Source organism: Phyllobates terribilis, unplaced genomic scaffold (assembly GCF_046119375.1).
Source record: "Phyllobates terribilis strain yellow unplaced genomic scaffold, ASM4611937v1 Scaffold_2__4_contigs__length_985480577, whole genome shotgun sequence".
Classification (NCBI taxonomy): domain Eukaryota; kingdom Metazoa; phylum Chordata; class Amphibia; order Anura; family Dendrobatidae; genus Phyllobates; species Phyllobates terribilis.
Genome location: NW_027362762.1, coordinates 962,717,998 through 962,734,119, shown reverse-complemented (window position 1 = coordinate 962,734,119; position 16,122 = coordinate 962,717,998). Strand labels below are relative to the sequence as shown.

The window sequence follows — 16,122 nt, the reverse complement described above, 5'->3', positions numbered from 1 at the left end:
AGACACAAGTGATGTGCTCACTCAGGTGGTTGGGTCAGACACAAGTGATGTACTCACCCAGGTGGTTGGCCCAGACACAAGTGATGTACTCACCCAGGTGGTTGGCCCAGACACAAGTGATGTGCTCACTCAGGTGGTTGGGTCAGACACAAGTGATGTCTCACCCAGGAGGTTGGGCCAGACACAAGTGATGTGCTCACTCAGGTGGTCAGGTCAGACACAAGTGATGTCTCACTCAGGTGGTTGGGTCAGACACAAGTGATGTCTCACCCAGGTGATTGGGCCAGACACAAGTGATGTCTCACCCAGGTGGTTGGGCCAGACAGAAGTAATGCGGCTCACTCAGATGGTTTCCGTCAGATACTAGTGATGCGGCTCTCACAGGTGGTTGGGCCAGACACAAGTAATGCGGTTCACTCAGATGGATTCCGCTTGACACAAGAGAAGTGGCTCACCCAGGTAGTTGGGGTAGCATACAAGTGACGTGCTCACCCAGGTGGTTGGGGTAGCATACAAGTGACGTGCTCACTCAGGTGGTTGGGGCACAGTTGTTCCTTTTGCCGTTGATTACAGGAATCAGACATAACTAGAAGATCGGTACTCCAGCACCTCTCCGCCAAAAATATCACGTCAATGTATATAATCCAATCATGCCGCATATCCTACATATAATAATAATTCTATTTCTATAGTGCCATCATATTCTACAGCACTTTACAGTCATGAGGGGCCATGTAAAGACAATATCAGACTTTACAGAGTAACACATAATTCAACAGATACCAAAAGGAATGAGGGCCCTGCTCGCAAGCTACAATCTGTCAGGAAATAGGGGAGACATGAAAGGTAAATGGTAAAAAATGCTTATCATGTATAATATCATGCTGTGTACAATATAATTATATCATGTTGAATAGGAGCATAGATGAAAAACCTTTAATTACAAAGAAAAACATCCAACCCAGGGTATGTTTGGCCACAACCCACATCAAGTCTGCCAAAAGGATGAGGGAATTAGTGCTATGGTCCAATGAGACCAAGGAGGAACTTTTTGGCCATAATTCTAAAAGGTGCAAAACCAACTAGTGCATCATCAAAAGATCACCATTCCACAGTGAGGCATGGTGGAGGCAGCATTGTGCTTTGGGACTTTTTTTTCAGCAGCTGCAACTGGGACTTAAGTCAAAGTAGAGGGAATTATGAATAGTTCCATGTATGAGTCAATTTAACATCCAAACCTTCAGGATTGTGATAGTGAAGAGGAATTTTAACTCTCAGCACGACAACGACCCTAATTGACCTCCAAATCACCAAAAGAACGGCTTCTCCAGAAGATGAAAGTTCATTCTGAATCCTAGTGAAAATTTGTTTTGACCTGAAGGGGGTACTGTATACGGAAGATGCCTCCGCAATCTGACAGATGGGGAAATACTGCAAGAAGGAGTGGGCAAAGATTGCCCATAGGTACGTGATATTACCATGCCGTTTAGGATTCTACTGTATAGGATCCTATTTGATCATTTCATGCTGTATAGGTTCCTATATGATAATACTGTACTGTATAAGAACCTATGTGATAGTACCATGCCATATAGGATCTTATATGATAATACCAAGCCATATAAGATCCTATATGATAATACTATACCGTATAGGATCCAATATGATAATAATACCATGCCATACATGATACTATATGATAATACCATACTATATAAGATCCTATATGAAAATACCATGCAGTATAGGATCCCATATGATAATAACACCATGCCATATAGAATACTATATGATACTACCAAACTATATAGCATCCTATATGACAATACCATGCAGTATAGGATCCTATATGATAATACCATGCCAGGATCCTATATAATACCATGCTGTATAGGATCTATATAATACCATGACATATAAGATCCTATATGATAATACCATGTTGTATAAAATCCTATGATAGTGTCATGTTGTATAGTATTCTATATAATACCATGCCATATAAGATCCTATATGGCAATACCATGCTATACAGGATCCGATATGATAACACCATGCCATATAGGATCCAATATGATAATAATACCATGCCATACAGGATACTGTATGATAATACCATACTATATAATATCCTATATGATAATACCATGCCATATAACATTCTATATGATAATATCATGCCGTATAGGGTCCTATATGATAATACCATATCATATAAGATCCTATATGATAATACCATGCCAGGATCCTATATAATACCATGCTGTATAGGATCCTATATAATATCATGCCATACAGGATCCTATATGATAATACCATGCCGTATAGGATCCTATATGATAATACCATGCCTTATAGGATCCTATATGATAATACCATGCCTTATAGGATCCTATATGATAATACCATGCCATACAGGATCCTATATGATAATTCAATGCCGTATAAGATCCTATATGATAATAATATACCGTATAGGATCCTATATGATAATACCATGCCATACAGGATTCTATATGATATTACTATGCTGTATAAGATGCTATATGATAATATTATGATATATAAGATCTTATATGATAATACTATACTGTATAGGATCCTAGATGAGAATACTATGCTGTATAGGATCCTAGATGATAATACCATACTGTATAGGATCCTATATGGTTATACGGTGAAGAATTCATCTTTGCCCCTCAGCACTGACCACTTATAGGGCTGCCGTGCTCCTACCCAGTGACGGCCTCGCTGCCAATTGGTCTGGTGGTAGTTTCCACCTCTGCGGCCCCTGTTGCTATATTTGGGTACTGTATGGGCAGACGGGCACTATGGAGGGCAGGCCTCGGAGCAGGTACAAAGGTGACTGTATGTGGAAGGGACCCCGTGCGGTACCACCATCCCTGACTACACCGCCCCTTGCTGCGGCCCTGATCCATACGGTCATTTTACAACTTCATCACCACTTGTGACCGACCAAGTTGAGCATCTTCCAAGTAGTAACCGGCGACACAGCGGAGAAGGGGGGCACAGACATAACAGAGGAGAACGGCAGCGCTTTGTGCCATGTAGGAGCCACGTACCTATGACTGACTACTCCTAGGTCGCCCATGTCCACTGATGGGAGTCGTGCTGCTCTATCGGAATAGTCACTCCAAATATCTGAAACATCCCAGGAATGAAGTGGTTGCTGATTTGGCACAGCTGGTTGCTTCCTGCTGTTTCTCTGGCTGGCACCGGTGTACAATGGGCAGTATTGTTGTGCAACGAGAAAAAAAAAAATCCCCCCCCTTCTCTCTTTTTTTTTTTCCCCGGTGCCCACAAGAGGGAGGTTGAGTCATAAAGAAGTAAAACGAAAGAAGTGACTAAAGTAAGAAAAGTGAGCGGCACCCGGCAGCCTGGGCACACGACACCACATTACCTCGCCCGCTGGGTATTGGCCTCCATACAATTGCAAAAAAAAATACTAAAAATTGGCAGATGGACGTACCTGATGTGGAAGCGGCCTCGCTCCGAACTCTGGACTCACTAAGATTTCCATAAACTCGGCCACTCCCAGTTTATAATACATTATGCATTAATTCCAAGATTGGATTCTGCTGCCAGTAGGGGACATTATCGGCAGCAGGTTGTCAGACAGTCGCAGCGTATACTCCTGCTCTGCCAGCATGTGTGCTGCGCCCCACCCCCTCCATGTGGGCACGAGGCTACAACTTACAAGAGAAAAGATCTCTGCCCATCAGTTACATGACCGCAGGATGACGAGCAGCTGTAGGGGGCGCTATATTATTATGGATAAGGCTGCCTCATCTGGAATAACATCTTACCCGGCAGGCATACACTACCACCCAAAAAAAAAAGCGGATGTACTGGCACCCGCTCAGCCACATAAGAAGACCCCAATACTATGGAAAAGGATTTTCATTGGGGGTCACACATTACTACTACTACAATAAAAGGGAATGTGCCCCCGGGTTTTTGCTCCCCCACCTGAGAGCAGCAGGATGTAGGGGCAGAGAGCCTGATTCCAGCAATGTATCACTTACTGGGCTGCTTGCCACAGTTTCCATAAAATCCCTGTTTTCTCTTCTGCAGATGTATCAGTTCTGGAGCGCTGAGCTTTTTATAGCTCCACCCACACCACTGATTGGCAGCTTTCAGTGTACACTGTGCATAGGCAGAAAGCTGCCAATCAGTGATGGGGGGTGGAGTTAGACTACCTGGCAGCAGAATTGCTAGTCCTTTAGTGATAACCTCGTGCTGATTTTATCAAATCCACAGCAAACAGCCCAGTAAGTGACACATCACTGGAATCAGGGTCTCAGTCTGTACATTATGGTGGTCTCAGATTGGGTGGCAAAAATCTGATGACTGATTCCTTTTAAAGGGGTTATCTACTACTACTACTAAAAAAAAAAGGACCTTTGTGGTGTCATTATATATATATCCTCTGCCAGTCATTCCTCTGGCTAAAATAGTACATGATCGCTACAGCCATTTAGCAGCTGCCGATTGGCTGAATCGCTCTCCTGATGCCCCCCCCCCCCAGAACAGGAAGCAGTAAAGTAGCTACCAAGGGGGCAAAAGGGGCGGTGTCCCAGGGCCCCACGCTCTAAGGAGGCCCATCCGGATCTATGCCAGTGTAACTGTATCCAGCGGCTATGGGGCCCTTGAGCAGGAGGGGGGCCCCCGGTGCCAGCATCAGGCCCCCCCGCCCGTCACCGCCGCTAGTTTACTGATGAGAGAGAGGGAGAGCGATGTTCCCTATTCCATCAGTCCCCCTCTCTGTGATGGACGTCTCTGATGTCATCACTTGGCGCGCGGCCCGCTGTGCTGAAGATGCGTGTGGGCTGGGGGCTCGGAGCAGCGAGGGAACCAGGAGGAGAGGTGAGTACTGTGTTTATTTATTTTTTGCCAGGTGGGCGGCATTATATTACAGCCTCTGCCTATGGGGAGGGGGGAGAGCATTATACTAAAGAATCTGTCTATGGGGAGGGGGGAGCATTATACTAAAGACTCTGCCTATGGGGAGGGGGGGAGCATTATACTAAAGACTCTGCCTATGGGGAGGGGGGGAGCATTATACTAAAGACTCTGCCTATGGGGAGGGGGGAGCATTATACTAAAGACTCTGCCTATGGGGAGGGGGGAGCATTATACTAAAGACTCTGCCTATGGGGAGGGGGGAGCATTATACTAAAGACTCTGCCTATGGGGAGGGGGGAGCATTATACTAAAGACTCTGCCTATGGGGAGGGGGGAGAGCATTATACAAAAGACTCTGCCTATGGGGAGGGGGGAGCATTATACTAAAGACTCTGCCTATGGGGAGGGGGAGCATTATATTAAAGACTCTGCCTATGGGGAGGGGGGGAGAGCATTATACTAAAGACTCTGCCTATGGGGGGGAGCATTATACTATATTGAGGACTATCTGGTGCATTATACTATATGTAGGCTATTTATACAGTGTGGGAGATAATGTGGGGTCTTTGTATAGTGTGGGGGCCATCATACAGTGTGTGAGATAATGTGGGGTCTTTGTATATTGTGGGGGCCATCATACAGTGTGGGAGATAATGTGGGGTCTTTGTGCAGTGTGGCGGCCATCATACAGTGTGGGAGATAATGTGGGGTCTTTGCACAGTGTGGGGCCCATCATACAGTGTTGGAGATAATGTGGGGTCTTTGTATAGTGTGGGGCCCATCATACAGTGTTGGAGATAATGTGGGGTCTTTGTATAGTGTGGTGGCCATCATACAGTGTGGGAGATAATGTGGGGTCTTTGTATAGTGTGGTGGCCATCATACAGTGTGGGAGATAATGTGGGGTCTTTGTATAGTGTGGTGGCCATCATACAGTGTGGGAGATAATGTGGGGTCTTTGCACAGTGTGGGGCCATCATACAGTGTGGGAGATAATGTGAGGTCTTTGCACAGTGTTGGGGCCATCATACAGTGTGGGAGATAATGTGGGGTCTTTGCACAGTGTGGGGGCCATCATACAGTGTGGGAGATAATGTGGGGTCTTTGCACAGTGTTGGGGCCATCATACAGTGTGGGAGATAATGTGGGGTCTTTGCACAGTGTGGGGCCATCATACAGTGTGGGAGATAATGTGGGGTCTTTGCACAGTGTGGGGGCCATCATACAGTGTGGGAGATAATGTGAGGTCTTTGCACAGTGTTGGGGCCATCATACAGTGTGGGAGATAATGTGGGGTCTTTGCACAGTGTGGGGGCCATCATACAGTGTGGGAGATAATGTGGGGTCTTTGCACAGTGTGGGGGCCATCATACATTGTGGGAGAGAATGTGGGGTCTTTGCACAGTGTGGGGCCATCATACAGTGTGGGAGATAATGTGGGGTCTTTGCACAGTGTGGGGCCATCATACAGTGTGGGAGATAATGTGGGGTCTTTGCACAGTGTGGGGGCCATCATACAGTGTGGGAGATAATGTGGGGTCTTTGCACAGTGTGGGGCCATCATACAGTGTGGGAGATAATGTGGGGTCTTTGCACAGTGTGGGGGCCATCATACAGTGTGGAAGATAATGTGGGGTCTTTGCACAGTGTGGGGGCCATCATACAGTGTGGGAGATAATGTGGGGTCTTTGTATAGTGTGGGGGTCATCATACATTGTGGGAGATAATGTGGGGTCTTTGTATAGTGTGGGGGCCATCATACAGTGTGGGAGATAATGTGGGGTCTTTGCACAGTGTGGGGGCCATCATACAGTGTTGGAGATAATGTGGGGTCTTTGCACAGTGTGGGGGCCATCATACATTGTGGGAGATAATGTGGGGTCTTTGTATAGTGTGGGGGCCATCATACAGTGTGGGAGATAATGTGGGGTCTTTGCACAGTGTGGGGGCCATCATACAGTGTTGGAGATAATGTGGGGTCTTTGCACAGTGTTGGGGCCATCATACAATGTGGGAGATAATGTGGGGTCTTTGTATAGTGTGGGGGCCATCATACAGTGAGGGAGACAATGTGGGGTCTTTGCACAGTGTGAGGGCCATCATACAGTGTGGGAGATAATGTGGGGTCTTTGTATAGTGTGGGGGCCATCATACAGTGTGGGAGACAATGTGGGGTCTTTGCACAGTGTAGGGCCATCATACAGTGTGGGAGATAATGTGGGGTCTTTGTATAGTGTGGGGGCCATCATACAGTGTGGGAGATAATGTGGGGTCTTTGTATAGTGTGGGGGCCATCATACAGTGTGGGAGATAATGTGGGGTCTTTGTGCAGTGTGGGGCCATCATACAGTGTTGGAGATAATGTGGGGTCTTTGCACAGTGTGGGGCCATCATACATTGTGGGAGATAATGTGGGGTCTTTGTATAGTGTGAGGGCCATCATACATTGTGGGAGATAATGTGGGGTCTTTGTATAGTGTGAGGGCCATCATACAGTGTTGGAGATAATGTGGGGTCTTTGCACAGTGTGGGGCCATCATACATTGTGGGAGATAATGTGGGGTCTTTGTATAGTGTGAGGGCCATCATACATTGTGGGAGATAATGTGGGGTCTTTATATAGTGTGAGGGCCATCATACATTGTGGGAGATAATGTGGGGTCTTTGTGCAGTGTGGGGGCCATCATACAGTGTGGGAGATAATGTGGGGTCTTTGCACAGTGTGGGGCCATCATACATTGTGGGAGATAATGTGGGGTCTTTGCACAGTGTGGGGCCATCATACATTGTGGGAGATAATGTGGGGTCTTTGTATAGTGTGGGGCCATCATACATTGTGGGAGATAATGTGGGGTCTTTGTATAGTGTGAGGGCCATCATACATTGTGGGAGATAATGTGGGGTCTTTGTGCAGTGTGAGGGCCATCATACAGTGTGGGAGATAATGTGGGGTCTTTGCACAGTGTGGGGCCATCATACATTGTGGGAGATAATGTGGGGTCTTTGCACAGTGTGGGGCCATCATACATTGTGGGAGATAATGTGGGGTCTTTGCACAGTGTGGGGCCATCATACATTGTGGGAGATAATGTGGGGTCTTTGTATAGTGTGGGGGCCATCATACAGTGTTGGAGACATCAGTTTGGAGGCTACTTAAGGGGTCAGTATACTGTGTGGGGGGTACTATACAGTGAGGGGGCATTATACTGTGTATAGGAGAGCATCATACTGTGTATAGGAGAGCATCATACTGTGTATAGGGGAGCTGTACATGGGGGGAGACTCAGGTCATTATTAAATCTTAAGTGGGCACTTATTGTTAGAGAGGACACAGAGGGCATTATTACTTTCCAGGGGGCACAATGTGGGCACTTGCACATGGCATTACTATATTCTAGAAGTTTGTTTTACCATCTAGATAGCACACGGCAGGTGCAGTAATAGGGACACGTACAGCAGAGGCTCAGTATTGGGGTATCAGCAGGATGAGGGGATTGTTCAGGTTGGGAATAGATGGGGACGGTGTCTTTGTTGTGATCTCTGCATACCTGAGACTCTGAGCCCTGGCTGGAGAAGTTGTCGTGTCGGTCTGGGCCAGATGGAAAAGATGGAAAAGTGAACAATTTAATCAGAAAGAACATCAGCTGTAAGTTACTATATATAACTGAGCTGTGATCTCTTATATGTTCTGCAGGACTGGCTTGTATGAATATATGTCACCATATGGCGGTAGTATCTGTGCTGGTCTTTGTATAGAGATTATTTTCAGTAACAGCGCTGTCATCTGCTGAGGTTCTCCTACTTCAGCAAGAAGTCAGTACCTGGAAAGCTGATATGAAAGAAGATTATAAAGTACAAGCAACTAGATCAGCAGAGAAAAATTGTCAGAAGGGAGGAGCCCCTGGAAGGGGAGGAGCCTATATATCTAATTTATCTCTTAGAGGGGCTTTCCAGCACCGCTACATCGCCGATTTAGAGTCGTGAGCCCTGAGTGCCTTAAGTTCCCCAGGCTGCCGCTGAGCAGGGTAGACCCGGGAGGGCATGAGTCTCTAAACTGGTGCTGCAGCCCCTTTATGTCCCAGAGTTCAGACCCCCAGCAATCTTATCCTAGCGGAAGACCCCTTTAAGTCTGACTAAAACTACTCCACTGAATTCTGAACTTTTAAAAGTTGTGGGGGATGAGGTGTCCCTAGTACTGATTTTGCATCGGTGTCTTAGAAGCCAACACCACTATTTAAGAGCGGCTTGATGCCCCCCTAATATATCTATTTATCATTTCTATAAACCGATAATCCAGAATATTTGACAATCCGGCAATTTTACTGTATTTTCAGAATATATATCCGGTGAATTATCAGAATTTCTGGACAGACATAAATAGCGCCCCCTGTGGTGGCCGGCCATATTGGCGCTTTGTGTTCTTCATCTCTGTGTCTGTGGACTCGTTGCCAGGTCACACATGTGAACACAATATCTGCGGCACGCCCCGCTCTCCCCGGCACGGCTCGCTGTATGCAGGAAGGGAGGGAGCGCTGCCCGGGAACATCATGTCTCCTCTCTGCTCGCCTTTATAAATAGGCACAGTATTTTTATATACAGTCCGTCAGCTGGCACTTTCCCGGGCACCGCACTATATACATTGACACCATTTATATGTCCGCAGCTCGGAGGTTCCCTGTAAGTTTCCACGCGCCCCGGGCGGACAGCGCACCACACGCACTTTTATAGCTCCGATTAGTTGGCGTCTAAGGAGAGGGAAAGAAAATCCACGGAAAAACCTTGCGCCAGTCACTTCCTCCCCGCCTCAGGCTTTACCTGCAGTCCCATGTAATGTGACCTGAAAATGAGCAAATACAGCACTGCTTCGTCTAATAAATTGCCTTGCAGTCCCATGCAAATCAATAGATAACAAATTAGGATATCAAGGAAGGCTTGTGACAAATGACAAACACAGCCCTGCTACGTCTGTAAGAAAATAATGATCTACCTGCAGCCGGTGAATTGAACTATCTCAAACGATAAATTCAGCTCTGCTATACGTTTAACATGAGCAACGCTCAACGCAAAAGGACAAACCCAACTCTGCGTCAGGGTTACCTGCTCTCCTATGGAAATCCGCAAATGAAGAGTGCCACCTGACAAGCCCAGCTCTGCTAACTCAGAGATAAAGTGAGCTCTTCCCATATGAAGAGTGCCACCTGACAAGCCCAGCTCTGCTAACTCAGAGATAAAGTGAGCTCTTCCCATATGAAGAGTGCCACATGACAAGCCCAGCTCTGCTAACTCAGAGATAAAGTGAGCTCTTCCCATATGAAGAGTGCCACATGACAAGCCCAGCTCTGCTACATAATGCTTTACTTGCATTCTTATTAATTCCTATACAATAGAAAAGGTGTCCAAATACAAAAATAAAATCAGCCTTGGCCTCCTCTCCTCCGGTAATACCGCCATACCCCCCAGTCGTGGCAGTGCTCACAGGTCAGTGGTGCCTAAGGGCAGGGGATGACGCCGATATCAGCTGCCCCCAACCACGTCCATGACAGCTACAATGTGTGACCCCATATTGCTCCCACAGTAATGATATAATGGGCAGGTGGAGACCCCGGCAGTGCACAGGCGGCAGAATCTGGGGCAGCACTATGTCACCGAATGAGGTGGCGGACGACTTATCCTCCACGCCGAGCACCACGGCCTCATCCCATCACCAGACTTCTGCATCTTCCTCATATACCTTGTAATTCAGTTTGTCACCATTTTCCAGATCTCGGCTTTTGCCGTCATTGAATGGAAACATTCCTGTTTATATCAATCTTAATGTCCACATACAGAATAGGTCGTTCAGCCGGCAGCCATCTCGCCCGACTCTCAGTGTCTTCTGGCGTCAGCTTATCTGGCCACGAACAGAAGTGTCGGCCATGAGAAATCCAACGACATCATCTGATAGAGGCGAGCTGGGGGCCCCCATTAACTGTGGTCCGAGCCCCCCGACATCATGGTCTTAAGAGTTTGCTACCATTATATCCATATACTGATAGCACTTCTGTACTCAGTGTTACCTGCACTGGTACATTGTAACAAACTACCAAGACAGGAATAAATACTCCTGGTGCTGTAGGAACTCACAGACATTGGTCTGGACTAAACGAAGATCTCACCTGTCCGGAGGATTCGTTATAATGAAGGTAAAATCCACACAGTATGGATGAGAGAAATGTTTACAGCTGAGGGTTTGTTGCAATTCTATCTAGTCTATTGTATCCATTCTGTCTTACTATACAGTGTGTGATACAATGTATCTGTGCTGGTGACCTGTATCAGTCTGGAGTCCACACTGTATGCGGGTAATAACAAACTGTTAGGAGTAAATAAAATTGTAACAAATCCTCAGCTCTGAACAATTCTTACCAGAACTGATACACAGTGACAAACCTTAATGAGGGGCGCTACATGGTCCAGACAATATTCTCTGAGTTAATCAGCAGCTGAATTATCCTTCTCATCTTGCTAGTTTGTTTCAGTGTATTATTTATTTATTTTACTCACTGATATAGCGCCATCATATTCCGCAGCGCAATCACGCGGAGAACATACAAACTCCTGGCAGATGTTGTCCTTGGTTGGATTGGAACCCAGGACCCCAGAGCTGCAAAGCAACAGTGGTAACCACTGAGCCACCATAAAGTGCTAACCACTGGGCCACCATATAGTGCTAACTGCTGAGCCACCGTATAGTGCTAACCACTGAGCCGCCACACAGTGCTAACTGCTGAGCCACCGTACAGTGCTAACTGCTGAGCCACCGTACAGTGCTAACCGCTGACCCACCGTACAGTGCTAACTGCTGAGCCACCGTATAGTGCTAACTGCTGAGCCACCGTATAGTGCTAACCACTGAGCCGCCACACAGTGCTAACTGCTGAGCCACCGTACAGTGCTAACTGCTGAGCCACCGTACAGTGCTAACCGCTGAGCCACTGTACAGTGCTAACCGCTGAGCCACTGTACAGTGCTAAACGCTGGGCCACCATATAGTGCTAACTGCTGAGCCACCGTACAGTGCTAACCACTGAGCCGCCATACAGTGCTAACTGCTGAGCCACCGTACAGTGCTAACCACTGAGCCGCCATACAGTGCTAACCGCTGAGCCACCGTACAGTGCTAACCGCTGAGCCACCGTACAGTGCTAACCACTGAGCCATCGTACAGTGCTAACCGCTGAGCCACCGTACAGTGCTAACCACTGAGCCACCGTACAGTGCTAACCACTGAGCCACCGTACAGTGCTAACCACTGAGCCACTGTGCAGGAAAAATGCCCCATGGTCAAAGTGTTAATTTCCCAGAAGATTGGTGAAAGTGATTAGTAACAGACTCTCAGCTGTGAGAAGTAATACATTGCGATGAGATCTTGGCCTATGGATATAAAGAAGAAGGTTCCCGGTCACTGGCAGCAAGCAGAGATCTGTAACAATGTCGGCGAATTGACGCATCGAGTATGTCAGAAAGTTACAGAACTTCCTATTATTCAAAGACTGAGCTTAATTTACACAAAACTGGAAAACCCCTTTAAGAACAAGGAGGTGGCGGCAAGTCTGCGCGGAGAGCCAGAACCACGACTGGTGACTGCAAAAACAGGAAGTGGATGGATGCGCGTAGGAATAGGTGACGGTGCTGATCCCCGGGCGCACACTAGGTGTCACTGTCACAGCAGCGTCCACCTGCGCCGCCGGCTCTCCGGTGTCATGGCGGAGGAGCAGGTGACATGAAGACCCCTGGTCACATACAAGACACGCCTGGCAGAGGCCGCACTAACCTCAAACCACCCCAGTAACCGTGCAGGAGTGCCGGCCATGATGGGAGGCGTAGTGCCGGCCATGATGGGAGTCCAGCAGCGAGGGGGGCTCTGGATGTTATGTACACAGCTGCAGAGATATTTTTACATACAGAACACACGGCCCCTCCCTGCCCTCCCGGGGACACGCGGGGGGATACATATGGGGGCTTTATAGGGACGTCTCATGGAGAAGTTTCCAGGAGAAGCAGAACGTGTCGGGCTCCGTGCACATTGTGAGGATGGAGAGGAGAAGACGCGTGGCCATGATGGAGCAGGATCAGGAGGAAGCAGCAGCAGCAGCAGCAGGCGGCGGCACAATGTGGCGGATTGTTGTCATCTCACAAACACCCGGCTCATTACAATGCAAATATCTGGAAGAAAACCGCTCTATAGTATACGGACAGGCAAATGTACGGACAAAGGGGGTCTGTGCCCACCAGCACCCGGTCCACCAACCACCCACACCCAGGATGTCCGGAGAATGGGGGTCAGGGGAGGCGAGGAGGATGACAGATAGTACATGGATACAGATAGATAGATAATAGATAGATGATAAATAGATGATAGATAATAGATGATAGATAATAGATAGAAAATAGATAGATGATAAATAGATGATAGATAGATAATAGATAATAGATAAATAATAGATAGATAATAGATAGATAATAGATAGATAATAGATGATAGATGATAGATAGATAAATAATAGTTAGATAATAGATAATATATAGATAATAGATGATAGATAGATAATAGATGATAGAGAATAGATAGAAAATAATAGATAGATGATAGATAATAGATAGATAGATAATAGATGATAGATAATAGATAGATGATAGATAATAGATAGATAATAGATGATAGAGAATAGATAGAAAATAATAGATAGATGATAGATAATAGAGAATAGATAGAAAATAATAGATAGATGATAGATAATAGATAGATGATAGATAATAGATAGAAAATAGATGATAGATAATAGATAGATAGATAGATAGATGATAGATAATAGATAGATAGATAATAGATAGATAGATAATAGATAATATATAGATAATAGATGATAGATAGATAATAGATGATAGATAGATAATAAATAGATGATAGATAATAGATAGATAGATGATAGATAATAGATAGATAGATAATAGATGATAGATAATAGATAGATGATAGATAATAGATAGATAATAGATAGATGATAGATAATAGAGAATAGATAGAAAATAATAGATAGATGATAGATAATAGATAGATGATAGATAATAGATAATAAATAGATGATAGATAATAGATAGATAGATAGATAGATGATAGATAATAGATGATAGATAATAGATAGATAGATAGATTAATAGATAGATAGATGATAGATAATAGATAGATGATAGATAGATAATAGATAGATAATAGATTAATAGATAGATAGATAATAGATGATAGATAATAGATAGATAATAGATAGATAGATGATAGATAATAGATAGATGATAGATAATAGATAGATAATAGATTAATAGATAGATAATAGATAGAAAATAATAGATGATAGATAATAGATAGAAAATAATAGATAATAGATAGATAATAGATAGATGATAGATAATACATAGATAATAGATAGAAGATAGATAATAGATAATTAATAGATAGATGATAGATAATAGATAGATAATAGATAGATAGATGATAGATGTATAATAGATGATTGATAGAAAGACAGATAAAACTAAAGAAAGAATTGGAAAACAATAGACAAATAGATTTATAGATAGACTGGAGATTGAAATGAGATTCATAATAGATAAAAAAGAAATAAGAAAAAAGGATGATAAATAGACACATTTGTAGATAGACTGGAGATATATATGGGATAAATAGATAAACTGATAATAGAAAAATGATAGATAATAGAGAGATAATAGATAATAAATGGAAAGATCAGGAGATAAACAGACGATACAGGAATAATAGCTGCAGATTATGGAGAGATCTAATAGGAGACAGATCCCAGGAAGCTGCACAGATAAATAACATGGGATAAAGTCAGAGAATCAGCGGATGAAGGTGACGGACAACAAACACAGGAGAGCACAATATCTATGACTGAGGTGACACGGGTGTGATGCTGCAGTTTAGGGGGTCGGGTGGTCTCTGGGCACTTGCCGTGTGAGCTGGGGTCTCCGCAGTACGGCGTAGCACACTGGCTGCATTCTGCGCCTCTCATGCTTGTTTTTCTATAAGAAGCAGTGTGCTGGGTCACCTCAGGTCGAGTGGGACGCTTGCCCAGCTCTAGGTTTTAAAGGAAAAACATACAGAAAGACACAAAAACACAGCAGTTTCCTTCATTAAATTCCACTCTACCTGCCATGGGCTTCTGGCCATAATGGAATTTCCCACTCGGCCTCGAAGAGATGAACTGTTATATTTAGTTATGGAGAAATAAACATGTATATGATATGTAAAGAGGCCGGGCTGCAGGGCTCTGCCTTATTATCTCACCCAGGGCATGGGGGTCAGGCCAGGGAGCCCAGCTACTGTTTAACCCTTCACATAGTTCTCAGCCCTCATGAAAATGGACTTTGTCATAAAAACGTAAAGAAGAACCCCATCTCAATCCATAATCCATTTCTGTGTTATCAGTGTAAAGGGTAGAAAAAGCACAGAAGAGAACTCTACTAATACAACCCAACTGGGTAATGTCTTTATATAATATAGAAAAAAAAACTACATTGTGGTTTAAAGCATTTAATATTCTGTGCTGATTCATTTTCTTGTATATCTTTACAGTGATCAGACCTCCAAGTACAGAGTTCCAGTCCTCTGAATAGGCATAAGCTTACATGATAAAATTCTGTCTGCAGCCACCACTAGGGAGAGCTCCCTATATACAGAGATACATGATAAGATTCAGTCTGCAGCCACCACTAGGGGGAGCTCCCTGTATACAGAGATACATGATAAGATCCTGTCTGCAGCCACCACTAGGGGGAGCTCCCTGTATACAGAGATACATGATAAGATTCTGTCTGCAGCCACCACTAGGGGGAGCTCCCTGTATACAGAGATACATGATAAGATTCTGTCTGCAGCCACCACTAGGGGGAGCTCCCTGTATACAGAGATACATGATAAGATCCTGTCTGCAGCCACCACTAGGGGGAGCTCCCTGTATACAGAGATACATGATAAGATTCTGTCTGCAGCCACCACTAGGGGGAGCTCCCTGTATACAGAGATACATGATAAGATTCTGTCTGCAGCCACCACTAGGGGGAGCTCCCTGTATACAGAGATACATGATAAGATCCTGTCTGCAGCCACCACTAGGGGGAGCTCCCTGTATACAGAGA

The 16,122-nt window shown here is 45.0% G+C and overlaps 1 protein-coding gene across 12 annotated transcripts in view; it reads right to left on the bottom strand.

Annotated features, from left to right (window-relative positions):
• Nucleotides 1-16,122, bottom strand: part of ZBTB20 (zinc finger and BTB domain containing 20) — a 1,152,793-nt gene that overhangs the window by 359,636 nt on the left and 777,035 nt on the right. For 2 of the 12 annotated variants that reach the window (XM_073668610.1, XM_073668613.1), the window contains exon 1: nt 3,491-3,704. The exons of 8 other annotated variants lie outside the window; for them this stretch is intronic. The gene's annotated coding sequence lies outside the window, so the exon portion shown is untranslated. Of the gene's footprint in view, nt 1-3,083; nt 3,284-3,490; nt 3,705-16,122 lie in introns of those variants that run through there. 2 more of the 12 variants (XM_073668611.1, XM_073668615.1) reach the window with 1 other exon arrangement.